This window comes from Micromys minutus (assembly GCF_963924665.1).
Source record: "Micromys minutus genome assembly, chromosome: 30".
Taxonomy (NCBI): Eukaryota; Metazoa; Chordata; class Mammalia; order Rodentia; family Muridae; genus Micromys; species Micromys minutus.
Genome location: NC_137965.1, coordinates 31,216,828 through 31,233,018, shown reverse-complemented (window position 1 = coordinate 31,233,018; position 16,191 = coordinate 31,216,828). Strand labels below are relative to the sequence as shown.

At 37.7% G+C, this 16,191-nt stretch overlaps 1 pseudogene across 1 annotated transcript; it reads right to left on the bottom strand.

The window, feature by feature from the left end:
• Positions 1-10,856: 10,856 nt before the first annotated feature.
• Positions 10,857-11,802, bottom strand: LOC308439976 (la-related protein 4-like; annotated as a pseudogene). The gene is made up of 2 exons: positions 11,511-11,802; positions 10,857-11,317 (listed from the first exon to the last, which is right to left on the bottom strand). The product of its transcript is annotated as a la-related protein 4-like (transcript).
• Positions 11,803-16,191: the final 4,389 nt, after the last annotated feature.

Below are 16,191 nucleotides of genomic sequence, written 5' to 3'. Positions count from 1 at the left end.
GCTACTGAGACCTGGAACAGATCTTAGGAACTTCTGTTCCCACCAGGAGAGGACTTCAGGTCGCAGAGCAGAGCCTGGCCCAACCACCAGCCGGAAAGGCGGCTCCAGCCAGAAAGTCGGCTCGTACAGGCTGAGCAACTGGTGCGTGGGAGACCTAGGCTGCGGGGGAGCAGAGGGATCTCTGCGGAGTGCACACGGAAAGGGCACCCCCTGCCCTGACCTGCCCTGTCCTCCCCGATCCAGTAACCGTGAACAGATCTTAGGAACTTCTGTTCCCACCCGGAGACGACTTCAGGTCGCAGAGCAGAGCCTGGCCCAACCACCAGCCGGAAAGGCGGCTCGTACAGGCTGAGCTACTGTGACCAGGAACAAATCTTAGGAACATCTGTTCCCACCCGGAGGTGACTTCAGTAAGCAGAGCAGAGCCTGGCCCAGCTGCCACCCGGAACCTGGGCTGCTGGGGAGTAGAGAGACCTCTGAGGAGTGCACACGGAAAGTGTACCAGGGACACAGACCAGATACAAGGGAAAGGCAAGAACATATCACTGACAACAAAATGGCAAGAGGAAAGAGAAAGAGTATATCCCAAGGAAACCAAGACAATCTAGCAACACCAGAACCCAGCTCTCTGATAGTAGCAAACATAGGAATTCCAAACACTCCAGAGAAAGAAGACACAGACCTGAAAACATGCCTCAAGACGCTGATAGAGTTACTTAAACAAGAAAGGGAGGAAAAGCAAAAAGATTCAGAAGCTTTTAAAGAAGAAACAAGAAAAACACTCAAAGAACTCAAAGAACGAGACGAAAACAGAACCAAGGAAATAAAGGAATAGAAGAGGGAAATTAAAACAGAAATTGACACAATAAAAAAAGCGCGAAAAGAGATAACCCTAGAGTCAGAACACCAAAAAAAGAAATCAGGAGTCACAGAAGCAAGCATTTCCAACAGATTACAAGAGATCGAGGAGAGAATCTCGGGGGCAGAAGACAACATTGCAAACATAGACAAAACAGCCAGAGAAGATGCAAAAAACAAAAAGCTCCTAACCCAAAATGTCCAGGAAATACAAGACACAATGAGAAGACCGAACCTAAGGATAATAGGAATAGAAGAGGGAGAAGAGTATCAACTAAGAGGCACAGTAAATATCTTCAACAAAATCATAGAAGAAAACTTCCCTACCCTCAAGAATGAGATGACCACGAGCATAAAAGAAGCCTTCAGAACTCCAAATAGGTTGGACCAGAAAAGAAATACCTCCCGACACATAATAGTAAAAACATCAAGTGCCCAAAGTAAAGAAAGAATACTAAAAGCAGTAAGGGAAAAAGGTCAGGTAACTTATAAAGGCAGACCAATCAGACTCACACCCGATTTCTCAGCAGAGACTATGAAAGCTAGAAGAGCCTGGACAGACATCATGCACTCCTTAAGAGAGCACAAGTGCCAGCCCAAGCTGCTATACCCAGCAAAACTATCAATCACCATCGATGGAGAGACAAAGATATTTCAAGACAAATCAAAATTCACACAATATATGACCACAAACCCAGCACTACAACGAATTACAGGTGGAAAACCCAATACAAGGAGGGAAAATACAGCCTAGTAAAAACAAGAAAACTCCTAAACAAGAAAACTAAAAAAAGAAAAAAAACACGGACACAACTCAACCCAAAAAAGCAAAAATGGCAGGATACAGAAACAATTATTCCTTGATATCTATTAACATAAATGGGCTCAACTCCCCAATAAAGAGACACAGACTATCAGACTGGATACATAAACAAAATCCAGCCTTTTGCTGCATACAGGAAACTCATCTCAGAGACAGAGACAGACACTATCTCACAGTAAAAGGGTGGGAAAAAAACTTCCAAGCAAACAGCTCCAAGAAGAAAGCTGGAGTGGCTATTCTAATATCGAATAAAGTAAATTTCCAACCAAAAGTTATCAAAAAAGATAAAGAAGGACACTTTTTACTCATTACCGGGGAAATCTGTGAGGAGGAACTCTCAATCCTTAACATATATGCTCCAAATAAAAAATCACCCACATTCATAAAAGAAACTCTACTAAAGCTCAAAAAATACATTTCACCCCACACAATAATAGTGGGAGACTTTAACACCCCACTCTCACCAATGGACAGATCAGGAAAACAGAAACTGAACAAGGACACTGCAAAACTAGCAGAGACTTTGAACCAACTAGAATTAATAGATATATACAGAACATACTATCCTAAAGTAAAAGAATACACCTTCTTCTCACCACCCCATGGCACCTTCTCGAAAATTGACCACATAATTGGACACAGAACGAGCCTTCATCGATATAAGAAGATTGAAATACTCCCATGCATCCTCTCAGATCACCATGGTCTACGGCTGGTCTTTAACAACAACAAAGACAACAAAATGCCCACATACACATGGAAACTAAACAACACTCTGCTAAAGAATAGCAGGGTCAAAGAAGAAATAAAGAAAGAAATTAAGGATTTTCTAGAATTCAACGAAAACGAAAACACAACATACCCAAACCTATGGGATGCAATGAAAGCAGTATTGAGAGGAAAACTCATTGCTCTAAGTGCTTCCAAGAAGAAACTGGAGAGAGCTCACATCAGCAACCTGACAGCACAGCTAAAAGCCCTAGAACAAAAGGAAGCAGATTTACCCAAAAAGAGTAGACGGCAAGAAATAATCAAAATTAGGGCAGAAATAGACCAAATAGAAACAAAAAAAACCATTGAAAAAATCAACAAAACAAAGAGTTGGTTCTTTGAGAAAATCAACAAAATTGATAAACCCCTAGCCAGACTAACTAAAGGGCAAAGAGAGAGTATCCAAATTAACAAAATCATAAAGGAAAGTGGTGACATAACAACTGAAACTAAGGAAATTCAAGAAATCATCAGATCCTACTACAAAAACTTATACTCCACAAAATTGGAAAATCTGGAGGAAAGGGACGAATTCCTAGACAGATACAAGGTACCAAAGTTGAACCAGGACCAAGTAAACCATCTAAATAACCCTATAACACCTAAAGAAATAGAAGAAGTCATCAAAAGCCTCCCAACCAAAAAAAGCCCAGGTCCAGACGGGTTCAGTGCAGAATTTTATCAGACATTTATTGGGGATATAACACCAATATTCACCAAGCTATTCCAAAAGATAGAATCAGATAGAATATTACCCAACTCATTTTTTGAGGCTACAATAACCCTCGTACCTAAGCCACACAAAGACCCTACAAGGAAAGAGAACTTCAGACCAATCTCACTTATGAACATTGATGCAAAAATACTCAACAAAATCCTTGCAAACCGAATCCAAGAACACATCAAAACCATCATTCATCATGACCAAGTAGGCTTCATCCCTGGGATGCAGGGATGGTTTAACATAAGGAAATCCATCAATGTAATCCACCATATAAACAAACTTAAAGAACAAAATCACATGGTCATCTCACTAGACGCAGAGAAAGCATTCGACAAAATCCAACACCCCTTCATGTTAAAAGTCCTGGAAAGAACAGGAATCCAAGGCCCATATTTAAACATAATAAAAGCAATATACAGCAAACCAACAGCCAACATCAAACTTAATGGCGAGAAACTTGAAGCAATCCCACTAAAATCAGGGACTCGACAAGGCTGCCCACTCTCTCCCTACCTGTTCAACATAGTACTGGAAGTCCTGGCTGGAGCAATTAGACAGCAAAAGGAGATCAAGGGGATACAAATCGGAAAGGAAGAGATAAAAACATCACTCTTTCCCGATGACATGATAGTGTACTTGAGTGACCCCAAAAATTCCACCAGAGAACTCCTACAGCTGATAAACAAGTTCAGCAAAGTGGCCGGATACAAAATTAACTCAAACAAATCAGTAGCATTCCTATACTCAAAAAACAAACATGTGGAGAAAGAAATTGGGGAAAAGGTACCCTTCACAATAGTTACAAAAACTATGAAATACCTTGGTGTGACTCTAACTAAGGAAGTGAAGGACCTGTATGACAAGAACTTCAAACCTCTGAAGAAAGAAATTGAGGAGGATCTCAGAAAATGGAAAGATCTCCCATGCTCATGGATTGGAAAGTTCAACATCTTAAAAATGGCCATCCTACCAAAAGCAATCTACAGATTCAATGCAATCCCCATCAAAATTCCAACCCAGTTCTTCATGGAATTGGAAAGATCAATGTGCAATTTCATCTGGAATAACAAAAGACCTAGAATAGCGAAAACCATCCTCAACAACAAAAAAACATCAGCGGGAATCACTATCCCTGACCTCAAGCTATATTACAAGGCAATTGTGCTGAAAACTGCATGGTACTGGTACAGAAATAGGCAAGTGGATCAATGGAATAGAATAGAAGATTCAGAAATGAGCCCTCATGTATATGGTCACCTGATTTTTGACAAAGGAGCAGTAAACATTCAATAGAAAAAGGACAGACTATTCAACAAATGGTGCTGGTCCAACTGGCACTCAACATGCAAAAGAATGAAAATAGACCCGTTCTTATCTCCTTGTACAAAGCTCAAGTGTAAGTGGATTAAAGATCTCCACATTAAACCTGATACACTGGAATTATTAGATGAGAAAGTAGGGAAAACCTTAGAACACATAGGCACAGGAGAAAATTTCCTAAACAAAACACCAATGGCTCAAGCTCTAAGGTCAAAGATTAGCTAATGGGACTTAATGAGATTGCAAAGTTTCTGTAAGGCTAAGGACATCGTCAAGAAAACATAACGGCAACCAACAGAATGGGAAAAGATCTTTACCAACACCACATCAGATAGAGGCCTAATATCTAAGGTGTACAAGGAACTCAAAAAGCTCGACACCAGAGAATCAAATAACCCTATTAAAAATGGGGTACAGAGCTAAACAAATCTTTTTCAGTTGAGGAACTCCGAATGGCCGAAAAACATCTGAGGAAGTGCTCGACATCCTTAGCCATCAGGGAAATGCAAATCAAAACAACCCTAAGATTCCACCTCACTCCAGTCAGATTGGCCAAGATCCAAAACTCAGATGACAGCAGATGCTGGCGAGGCTGCGGAGAAATAGGAACACTTCTCCACTGTTGGTGGGGTTGCAAGCTAATACAACCACTCTGGAAATCGGTCTGGCGATACCTCAGAAAATTGGATATAGTACTACCTGAAGACCCAGCTATTCCACTTCTGGGCATATACCCCAGAGACACTTTAATACACAACAAAGATATATGCACCACAATGTTCATAGCGGCTCTATTTATAATAGCCAGAAGCTGGAAGGAACCCAGATGTCCTTCAGAAGACGAATGGATACAAAAATTGTGGTACATATACACAATGGAATACTACTCAGCCACCAGAAACAATGACTTAACCAAATTCTTAAGAAAATGGCTGCATCTAGAGAAGATCATCCTGAGTGAGATAACCCAGTCACAAAAGAACAGACATAATATGCAGTCACTGATAGTGGGATGCTAACCCCAGAGGCTTGCACTCCCCCAGAAACAACTCACAGACTGTATGAAGTCCAAGAAATAAAGAAAACAAAAACTATACATATATTCACAAAACAAGAAGACTTTGACTATTTCCATGCTGTGTTTTGTTTTGCATGTACTTTACGCTTATTGCAACTAGTACGTTTTCAATGCATACTGTCAAGCCCTTGAAAAAAATCAAGTACCGACTAAAAAACATATTCACATGGTTTTATGTAAAATTTATTTTAATGTCTGAAAAAACAGTACTGACAAAAATGTATAATTTTAAGCAAAAAATGTTTAAAATCTTTACATCTATCTTTGTTTTGAAAAATAAAATCGTTTAAAAAAAAAACAAAAAGAAAAATTCAACTTAATATTTTATATTTTAAAGTAATTAAATATGTCTGATTGTAAGATAAAAAAAAAGAACTGTATCACATCCCCCTTTCCTTCCTACAGCCCCTCCCAGTTTCTCTCTTATTCCTTCAAATTAATAACCTCTTTTCTGAAATTATTGTTACATATATTCATGTGTGTATGTATATTTACCCACAAATACTTAATTACAACCTTAAAGATGTATTCATATACTTTTATGCAAAAATGCTTTGTACATTTATCTTTGTTTTTTAAAATAAAGTTTTAAAAAGATAGCATTTATCAGTGTTTCTTTTAATGATTGTGTGTAATGGGGGGGAAGCAAAAAAAAAAAAAAAAAAAACCAACCTTTTCTAATCATAGGCTAATATTATCAGCTACTGATTCATTGATTTTTCAAGGCCCTGCTCTTGGATATTACTGCACATTGGAAGTGTTATTTTCCTACCCTGATCCAGAATAACGGCAAACATGATCTCAGATACTTTATTTTGTTATCTTTGTGAATGTGTGGCCTTGATATTAGATGGTTGCTAAGAGAAAACACAAAAAGTGTGTGGGAGAGTGAATGAATGTTTCAGATATTACGCCAATATCTTTCTCTTTGCAGAAGGGAAGTTAAGTGAACCATGACTCATCCTAAGTGTTAGAAAAATAGAACTTAAGAAAGAAAAAAAAATTTTTAATGATGATCCTATAAGAATTCCTAAAATTATATCATTTTTTTCATTATTATTATTATTATAATATCTTTTTTGTTATTTATTTTTTCCAAATTTATTTGGAAAAACAGAGATACATATACAAATTATAAAAGCATTTTGGTGTAAATATATATGAATATATTTTTCACAGTACTTGATTTTATTTTTTTAATTGAACAACTTTATTTTAAAAAACAAAGATAAGGGTACATATTTTAAAAGGATTTTTACATAAAAGCATACGAATACATTTTTGTCAGTACTCCATTTTTTAAGGTTCGATAGTGTGCATTAAAATCTTACTAGTTACAATGAGCATAAAGCACATGTAAAACAAGATGTAACCTGGAAATAGTCAAAGTTTTCTTAGTGTGTAAAAATTAAGCATAATGGTTTTTTATTTTCCTTTTTTTTTTTCCTTTTTGGACTTTGTTTTTCTTGAACTTCATAAAGTCTGTGAGTTGTTTCTGGGGTGTTCAGAGCTTTCTGGGGTTACTATTCAATTATCAGTGACTGCATAGTATTTCTGTCCTTTTGTGACTGGGTTATCTCACTCAGAATGATATTCTCTAGATACATTCATTTGCTTAAGAATTTCATAAAGTCATCGTTATGTTTAATCTATACACACCAAGGAAACTCTGACTGTTTCCATGTTACATTTTGTTCTACATGTACTTTATGCCTATTGCAACTAGTAAGATTTCAATGCATGCTATCAAACCTCTAAAAGAATTAAGTATTGACAAAAATATATTCATATAGTTTTATGCCAAAATGCCTTTAAAAATTTGTACATGTATCTCTCTTTTTAAATAAAGTTTAAGAGAAATAAATAAAGAACTTTCAGATAGAAAAGTATTAATAGATGAAGATTTCTAATGTTTTAATCACTGTTTACTTAAGCATTTTCAGCTAGATGAGAAAACCATTATGTTGATAAGCATTCTTGCAGAGAAAAACAATTAGGAGCCGATAAAAATAATTGATGTATTATGCAAAAATCATTTCCTTTTGTATATTTAGGATTTTCTTGGCCTTTACTTACTTGTAACAAGGAAAAAGTAACCAAAATGATTCTGGGAAGCCATCTGGAAATCAATTAAATTTTATAACAGGAGGGATATTGATTATTCATTTATAAGCTATATCATTTAATATATATTGTGAGATGTGTGTGTGTGACAAAAAGTTGCAGACCATGTCAAAATATCACTATTTGGCACCAATTTAATTTTATACAATGCTATTCTCTTAACAGTGTTTCTTCTTTTTCCCTTTCTTTCATTTATTGTCTTCCTTTTTTAATGAACTGACATATGTGTTTACTTCCCAGGTTTTGCAAACATCCTTAATACATTGGTCTAACACATTTCAATTAAAATAGCAACTGCAAATTGGTATGCAGAAGAACAGAAGTAATCTGTTCTGCAATTTGTTTGCTCAATTGCATACAAGCAATATGCTGTGTATGAAAAAATGACCAAGTTACAGGTATTAAATACTAAATGATTTAACAGTTTATTATGGTTTATTCTACTTAACAATATAGGACATTTGAAGCCATTAGCAACTCTAGTGACAATTTCAGGTGTAGTTGGGAGCTCAGGAATCTCAATAGAGCTATCAGTATAGCAGACCTTGAAGGTAAAATGTATGCATCTTTCAATATCAAATGTGTAAAACTCTCAGATAAAAAAAAAACTCTCAGATAACACAAAGAGTTACATCCCATGTCAAAAAATGGCCTCATTCCTCGGTCTTCATTTAGTTTTGTATGAGTTTTTAAAATAGGAATCATAAGTGACACAAGTGTATTAATTCAAATTCTTACCAGACTTTGGAGAAGAAATTATTGGGATTTTTGAACATATATAATTATGGTCTAAAAATAAACTAACCTGAGTTTCTGTTTGAATATAATTTTTCAAATTTCTTTGGTAATAATAAACTTATCAGCTAGTTGTAAACAGTTTTCCAATAAAAATGTTCACCGTTTATATGTTCAAGTATTTGTACCTGTATAAAAGATTTAAAAACTTGTAATAAATTCAAACTGTTCTTAACAAAAATAATAATAATTCTGGGTTACACGGACTGCGTAGTGTTTTCAAAGCTTGTAAGCATTACCCAGGAACACAGACATCTGACACTTGCGTGGGAAGGCTGAGTTTCCACTGACACTCTTCCTGAATGGATCACCACCATGTTTATAACACAATGGTGCTTTCCAGTTCACAGTTTCAATTTGTACACACATGACTCACTAATATAGGACGGTTCTTACTCCTGTAAGCTGTCCCTAAGGAGAAAAATAAACTACCACCCTACATAAAACTGTAAAAAATGGTTTGACTTAAAACAAATTAATGCAACATGATTTTTCATATTTAAGCTGTTTCCTAAATACCCGCATGTAAATTTGCCTATTTAATGTATGACAGCTATAGCTTTATTTACTGACAAATTATGCATTTATTTTCTTCAACCACTTTTTCACATTAACTCAAAAAATACTGACTTGCTATTTTTAGTTTGTTAATTCTAAACTGTACCTTTGGGGGTAAGCAAAAGAAAGGGGCTGAACATTGTAAACAAACCAAAAAGTTCCCCAAGTTAATGTTTGAATTTTTTATACCATTTAAAAAGTCAGTTGCACAGTTTTATGTTTATTTTCTTTTGTAGAAAAATACTAGTGAGAGGCGGAGCCCTGGATGGCCTGGACTGAGACCCACCTGCCGTGCTCTGGAGGCTGGTGTTGAAGATTTACTCCCCCACACCCAGAAGCACTATTTCGCTTTCTAACACCAATACAGATAAATTATTGGCAGGTCAGTACCGTTCTGGGACTTAAATTTCTAACTGAAGAAAATCTTTCAATATTCCATTATGCAGCTTAGAATAGTTATCTGATTTGATTCAACTGGTCAAAGTAGTAAGAAACATACAGTCCAGTAAGTAGTTTGTTATTTTGCTTTTGGGGGCAGACAGTCAAAGATCAGAGATTAACAAACAAGTAAAAAAAATTTAAAAGAAAAAAAGTCACAGGGCAGTTCGAACCTCTGAAGTCTATTTGACTTATCCAGTATCAGGGTCTAAAACAGAATTTTCCGTTTTTTTTTTTTCCTTGAACAATCTCCATTCTTTTCTTGAATATCAAACTGATTGGTAGCCACAGCTTCACACGTAGTCAGAACTGAATAGCATGTTTATACAACACAGTATTAATTAGTAAGTCAAAAAAAAAAAAAAAAAAACAAACTAAATTCCAAACTACAAAGAAAACCTACTCAAGTATTATGTGCAGCTTCGAAATTATTTGCTAACATGACAACAGATTTGGCTTAAATCACTTGTGCTCATTCAGACCCACAACAGACTCCCGGCCACTCAGCTACGTGGCAACACAAGGTCGTTTGGTCAGAACAGCATTCTTCAAGCCAAACTTTAAACAGATTTTTTAAAGTAATTTCTAATTTTTACAGAAATGTTTCTTCAAAAAATATTTTCTCTCACCCCCTCATCTCCTATACTGAAGGATGTATAATGGTTTGTGGTTTTTACCCCAGGCTAAACCTGAAACCTCAAAATTGATTTCAGGTCGAACATCCCTGCAAATTAAAATCAAAAACAAAAATAAAAAATTTATATTTGTGTGTGTTTATATATATTTATACTGATTGGAATCCTCCAGCATTTGAAAATCATTTAGAGATGAATTTTGGGCTCTTTCTACTCACAATTCCAGAATCTGTAATATTTCAAAATACACTTCTCATTCTTTCCTGGCTACTTCCATCCCTCCCAAACAGTTCAACAGAGGCTCAAGTTTAGTGGGAAGAGAAGTTTCTGAGTAGTGTGTGTTACAGTTTTGTTTTTACTTTGGTGATCTGGGTGGTACGTATTGCTCTTTCCCATTACATCGAGTCACTCCCTGAGGTGTAGAACTATGGCTGAATTGGCGTTTCTGTTCCCATATTTTTCCAACTGCCCTCCCCCCACCCCGGGAATGGTGTTGCCTCAGAAGTCAGAATGATCCTTACTAGTCCTTGTTTCTGGTTTCTCATGTGACTTCTCAACAGGCTTCTCGGAAGCTCTGTTCTCTTCATTTCTGGTGGGAGACACTACATTGGACCGAAGTTCCCGCAGTGGCTGCACAGGAATTGGAGTGGCTTCTTAGGAGGCTTCCAGCGCACTTCAGCATAGCTTAACATTCAAGGTTCCTATAGGGGCACAGCTATAGGTGTATGTACGTTACTTCTGCAAGATGAAACATTTGCACTTGATGGCTTTGTAGTAGCTGGAGAAGACATTGGTGCTGTCACTGGACTGAGAACGTCCCGTGGAATGATGGAATTGGTCCTTCTTTTGCTGAGCTTTGCTCAGCTCAGGAAGCTCCACTGTACACGGAGGACTGGGACTTATGCGGGACTTATGCTGCGGTGTAGAAGTGCAGTCAGCCTGTCCATCTTCTGTTGGCACCAGGCAACTAACTCTCAAGTCCTCAGTGTCCTTTTCTCTGTAGACACCTTCAACATCATTCTATTCTCCAAAGCAAGTTCATCTGGCATTCTTGATGAACTTCCAGGTAAAGGAGGAAATTTTGTAGCAAATAAGCCAAACGTTGGTGCTGGGGCCTTTGCCTCAGTTGCTGCAGGCTGGGGTCTTGGGATCCTGTCATCTTCTCTTCGTCTTTGGCCTCTGAAGAGAGTTCTTCTGCTTATTTCGAAGTCCCCATTCTGTTCTACCTGTCAAATAGAAACCTCCTTTGGAAGATGTTTGTTCCTGATGCACTGTTACTGTCGGGTTGTGCTGTTCAGAAAGAAAGATCCTTGGCCCATCTCCCAATGACACAGACCTCTCTGTTGATTGTTCTGAACCACTGCATGACCTAAAATGAGGCTTCACGTGATTTTTTTTTAATGGTCGGCACATATTCATAGCAGCAGCATTTGTTTTATAAGATCCCGATGAACTGAAGCCATTCATAAAACTACCATTGAGGAAGGAAGCCAGAGGTGTTTCAAAGTAAGGGACAGGACTTGGAGACCAAGACTGCGACACAATACTTACTATACACTGAGTACGGCTGATGAGGATTATATATTGGTTGCATGAAGAATGATGAGGGATATTGGGTTGGAATCTGAGTGGGTTGAGTATGCATACTCATATTCATTACTCGATAAACATTCTTAGGAAAACATATAAGTGTGTGTGTGTGTGTGTGTGTGTGTGTGTGTGTGTGTGTGTGTGTGTGTGCTTGTGTTGATGTATTGATGGCTTTTATCTTTGCCCTGATTGACTTGTCCTGAAATGTTGTAACTTCTCCTCAGTATTTTAAAAGCCTGCTGTGCCTCTGTGTCTGACTGGAAAGTGATATACTGGCGAGAACTGGGTGAGAATGGATTCTGACAAGCAAGGGGGCAGAGAGATCTCAGCGGAGCATGCGGAAAGAGTGTGCCTGCCTTGCTTGATCCAGGGATCCAGGAACCCAGCAGCATTGCGCCCTATGTTCCCAGCTGGCGGCTTCCGGGGTGCACAATAGGCAGTCGGAGCATCAGCCACCAGGAAGAGCAGAGATCCAACACACAGGACTGGTGAGTAATGGGTGAGAACGGATTCCGACTAGCCAGGGGGCAGAGAGATTTCAGTAAAGCAAGAAGAAAGAGTGTGCCAGCCCTGCTTGATCCAGGGATCCAGGAACCCTGAAGCATTGGGCCCTCTGTTCCCAGCCAGCGGTTTCCAGGGTGCACAATAAGCACTCAGAAAAACCACCACTAGAAACAGAGGAGATCCAGAGACACAGACCAGTACAAGGGAAAGGTGAGAACCAATCACTGACAACAAGATGGCAAGAGGAAAGCGAAATAACATACCCCAGGGAAACCAAGACAACCTGGCAACACTAGAACCCAGCTCTCCAAACACAACAAACAGCAGAATGCCAAACACTCCAGAAAAAAGAAGACTCAGACACGAAATCCTACCTCAAGATGATGATAGAGATCCTTAAACAAGACAGGAGGAAAAGCATAAAGAATTAGAAGCTCTTAAAGGAGAAACAAGAAAAATACTCAAAGAACTCAAAGAACTAAAACAAAACAGAACCAAAGAGGTGCAGGAATGGAAGAAGAAATTTAAGACGGAAATGGACACAATAAAGAAATCACTAAAAGAGACAACTCTAGAAGTAGAAATCCGAAAAAGGAAATCAGGAGTCAAAGATGCAAGCACCTCCAAGAGACTACAGGAGAGGGAAGAGAGAATCTCGGGGGCCGAAGACAACATTGAAAACATAGACAAAACAGCCAGAGAAGATGCAAAAACCAAAAAGCTCCTAACCCAAAATGCGCAGGAGATCCAGGACACAATGAGAAGACCAAACCTAAAGATAATAGGAATAGAAGAGGGCGAAGAATATCAACTAAGAGGTACAGTAAATATCTTCAACAAAATCCTGGAAGAAAACTTCCCTACCCTTAAAAATGAGATGACCACGAGCATAAAAGAAGCCTACATAATTCCAAATAGGTTGGGCCAGAAAAGAAATTCCTCCCGACACATAATAGTCAAAACACCAAGTACCCAAAGCAAAGAAAGAATACTAAAAGCAGTAAGGGAGAAAGGTCATGTAACATGTAAAGGCAGACCAATCAGAATCACACCCGATTTCTAAACAGAGACTATGAAAGCTAGAAGAGCCTAGACAGACACCATGGAGACACTAAGAGAACAAAAGTGTCAGCCCAAGCTGCTATACCCAGCAAAATTCTTAAGCACCATATATGGAGAGACCGAGATATTCCAAGACAAAACGAAATTTACACAATATCTGACCACAAACCCAGCACTACAACGAATTATAAGTGGAAAACCCAATACAATGAGGAAAACCACCTCATAATAAAAACAAAAAAACTTCCCAGCAAGGAAACTAAAGGAAGAAAGACAAACACACAGGCACAATGCAACCTACCAAAGCAACAATAGCAGGAAACAGCAACCACTAATCCTTGATATCTATTAACATAAATGGACTCAACTTCCCAATAAAAAGACATTGGCTATCAGACTGGATACATAAACAAATCCCAGCATTTTGTTGCATACAGAAAACTCATCTCAGAGACAAAGACAGGCACTATCTCAGAATAAAAAGTTGGAAAATAACCTTCCAAGCAAGTGGCCCCAAGAAGCAAGCTGAACTGGCGATTCTATTATCAAGTATAGTATATTTTCAACCAAAGTTATCAAAAAAGATAAGGAAGGACACCTTTTACTCATTACAGGGGAAATCTGTCAGGAGGAACTCTCAATACTTAACATATATGCTCCAAATACAAAAGCACCCATATTTATAAAAGAAACCCTACTAAATCTTAAAAAATACATTTTACCCCACACAATAATAGTGGGAGACTTGAATACCCCACTCTCACCAATGGACAGATCATGGAAACAGAAACTAAATAAGGATACTGTAAAACTAACAGAGACTATGCACCCACTGGAATTAATAGAAATCTACAAAACATATCATCCTAAAACAAAAGAATACACCTTCTTCTCAGCACCTCACGGTACCTTCTCAAAAATTGACCACATAATTGGACACAAAACGAGCATCAATCGATACAAGAAGATCAAAATTCTCCCATGAATCCTTTCAGATCACCATGGTCTAAGACTGGTCTTTAATAACAACAAAGACAACAAAAGCCCATATACACAAGGAACCTCAACAATGCTATATTAAATGATAGCAGGGTCACAGAAGAAATAAAAAAAGGAATTAGGGGTTTTCTAGAATTCAATGAAAATTAAAACACAACATACGCAAACCTATGGGATGCAATGAAAGCAGTACTGAGAGAAAAACTCATAGCTCAGAGTGCTTCCAAAAAGAAACTTGGGAGATCATACACTAGCAACCTGACAGCACAGTTGAAAACTCTAGAACAAAAGGAAGCAGATACACCCAAGATGAGTAGACAGCAAGAAATAATCAAACTTGGGGCAGAAATAGACCAAATATAAACAAAAAGAACCATCAAAAGAATCAACAAATCAAAGAGCTGGTTCTTTGAGAAAATTAACTGGATTGATAAACCCTTAGCCAGACTAACTAGAGGGCAAAGGGAGAGTATCCGAATTTAAAAAATCAGAAAGGAAAGTGGAGAAATAATGACTGAAACTGAGGAAATTCAAGAAATAATCAGATCCTACTACAAAAGCCTATACAACAATCTGGAAAATGTGGAGGAAATGGATGAATTCCTAGACAGTTACAAGATCCTAAAGTTTAACCAGGACCAGGTAAAACATCTAAATAATCCCATAACACCTAAAATAATAGAAGAACTCATCAAAAGCCTCCCAACCAAAAAAAGGCCAGGTCCAGATGGGTACAGTGCAGAGTTTTATCAGATATTTATTGACATAATACCAATATTCTCCAAACTATTCCACAAAATAGAATCTGATGGAACACTACCTAACTCATTATTTGAGGCTACATTAATCCTCATTTTTAAACCACACAAAGACCCTACAAGGATTGAGAACTTCAGACCAATCTTACTTATGAACATTGATGCAAAAATACTCAACAAAATCCTTGCAAACTGAATCCAAGAACACATCAAAATGATCATTCACCATGATCTAGTAGGCTTCATCCCTGGGATGCAGGGATGGTTTAATATAAGGAAATCCATCAATGTAATCCACCATATAAACAAACTCAAAGAAAAAAACCACATGGTTATCTCATTAGATGCTGAGAAAGCATTTGACAAAACACCACTTCATGTTAAAAGGCTTAAAAAGAACAGGAATCCAAGGCCCATACATAAACATAATAACAGTAATATATAGCAAACCAACAGCAAACATCAAACTTAACCGGGGGAAACTTGAAGCAATCCAACTAAAATCAGGGACTCTCCCCCTATCTATTCAACCTAGTACTGAAAGTTCTGGAGGGAGCAATTAGACAGCAAAAGAAAATCAGAGAGGTACAAATTGGAAAGGAAGAAGTGAAAACATCACTTTTTATAGATGACATGATAGTGCACTTAAGCCACCCCACAACTTACAGCTGATAAACAAGTTCAGCAAAGTGGTTGGATATAAAATTGACTCGAACAAATCAGTAGCCTTCATATATTCAAAAGACAAACACATGGAGAAAGAAATTAGGGAAAATATACCCTTCACAATAGTCACAAAAACTATGAAAAACCTAGGTGTGACTCTAACTAAACAAATGAAGGACCTGTATGACAAGAACTTTAAACCTCTAAAGAAGGAAATCGAGGAAGATCACAGAAAATGGAAAGATCTCCCATGCTATTGGATTGGAAGGATCAACATTTTAAAAATGGCTGTCCTATGAAAAGCAATCCCCATCAAAATTCCAACCCAGTTCTTCATTGAGTTGGAAAGATCAATGTCCAATTTCATCTGGAATAACAAAAGACCTAGAATAGTGAAATCCATCCTCAACAACAAGAAAACATCTGTGGGTATCACTATCCCTGACCTCAAGCTATATTACAAGGCAATTGTGCTGAAAACTGCATGG